Here is a 2,131-nt window from a genome sequence, read left to right as displayed (position 1 = left end):
TTATGCTGCTCATCAAGTGACCGCAGGCTCTGTTCCTGTATCACCACAGGAGTTCACAAAGCATTTTTATTTATCTAAACCCGGTCTTGAAAATGTTGAAACATTACTAACCATCGCAAAGGCTGCAACATTTTTAGAGTCATAGAGTCACACAGCCAGGAAACAGACCCTTCATTTCAACTCATCCATGCTGACCAGACATCCCAATCTGACCTTGACCCATTTTCCAGCATTTGTCCCACATCCCTCTAAACCCTTCCTATTCATATACCCATCCAGATGCCTTTTAAATGCTGTAACAGTGCCAGCCTCCACTACTTCCTCTGGCAGCTCATTCCACACATACTGTGAAAAACGTTATCCACAGGTCACCTTAGATCTATGCCCTCTAGTTTTGGAACCGCCTTACCTGGGAAAAAGGTTTTGTCTATTCACCCTGTCCATGCCCCTCATGATTTTATAAACCTGTTGAAGGTCACCCCTCAGCCTCTGATGCTCCATGGAAAATATCCCCAGACTATTCAACCTCTCTCTATAGCTCAAATACTCCAGTCCCAGCAATATCCTTTTCTGCACCGTCTCCAGTTTAACAGCATCCTTCCTATAGCAGGGAGACCAGAATTGTACACTATATTTTATAAGTGGCCTCACCAATGTCCTGTACAGTCACAACATAATATCAGTTATATTTCTACCTGACATCTGTCACAAGCACACGTTTTCTTCAATTTCAATTTAATTTCTATCACTTTTGACACCCAGTTTGCTATGGACTTCTTTGCCTGATCTATCCTCTTAGTGAACTATTCCCAAGAACCAGGTCGAGCAAACCCTACTTTCTTGTTGGGCTGTGAACATATAGAATCATAGAGTCATAGAGATGTACAGCACGGAAACAGACCCTTCGGTCCAACCCGTCCGTACCGACCAGATATCCCAACCCAATCTAGTCCCACCTGTCAGCACCCGGCCCTCCAAACCCTTCCTATTCATATACCCATCCAAATGCCTTTTAAATGTTGCAATGTACAAGCCCCCACCACTTCCTTTGGCAGCTCTTTCCAAACATGCACCACCCTCTGCGTGAAAGCATTGCCCCGTAGGTCTCTTTTATATCTTTCTGCTCTCACCCTAAACCTATGCCCTCTAGTTCTGGACTCCCCCACCCCAGGGAAAAGACTTTGTCTATTTATCCTATCCATGCCCCTCATGATTTTATAAACCTCTATAAGGTCACCCCTCAGCCTCTGACGGTCCAGGGAAAACAGCCCCAGCCTGTTCAGCCTCTCCCTATAGCTCAAATCCTCCAATCCTGGCAACATCCTTGTAAATCTTTTCTGGACCCTTTCAAGTTTCACAACATCTTTCTGATAGGAAGGAGACCAGAATTGCATGCAGTATTCTAACAGTGGCCTAACCAATATCCTGTACAGCTGTAACATGACCTTCCAACTCCTATACTCTGACCAAGAAAGGAAAGCATACCAAATGCCTTCTTCACTATCCTATCGATCTGCGACTCCACTTTCAAGGAGCAATGAATCTGCACTCCAAGATTCAGCAAACCTCCCTAGGACCTTACCATTAAGTGTATAAGTCCTGCTAAGATTTGCTTTCCCAAAATGCAGCACCTCACGTTTATCTGAATTAAACTCCATCTGCCACTTCTCAGCCCATTGGCCCATCTGATCAAGATCCCATTGTAATCTGAGGTAACCTTCTTCACTGTCCATTACACCTCCAATTTTGGTGTCATCTGCAAACTTACTAACTATACCTTTTATGCTCGCATCCAAATCATTTATATAAATAATTATCATGCAGAAAATTCTCCTGAACATATTCTCGACCCTCTCAGCCCTTGTATGATTTTCTCTACACTGAGTGATGTAATTGCAGCTTTTTGTTTCTTAACTTGAACCAAATGTATTATATTCTTGACCCATCAGGTACATGGTTTCTCTCCAACATTGCAATGTTTTACTGAATAAATACTGTCAATCGTTACCCTTATCTATCTTGAAACCCAGGTATCTGGGAATATTTGATACTCAGTGCTGCCCTTGTTTGAGCTTGTTTGTCTGTACTATCACCAGAACATTGTATTTCCATGTGTTTATAGAACATAGAA

This window comes from Chiloscyllium plagiosum, chromosome 4, assembly GCF_004010195.1.
Source record: "Chiloscyllium plagiosum isolate BGI_BamShark_2017 chromosome 4, ASM401019v2, whole genome shotgun sequence".
Classification (NCBI taxonomy): domain Eukaryota; kingdom Metazoa; phylum Chordata; class Chondrichthyes; order Orectolobiformes; family Hemiscylliidae; genus Chiloscyllium; species Chiloscyllium plagiosum.
This window is presented reverse-complemented; position numbering follows the sequence as displayed.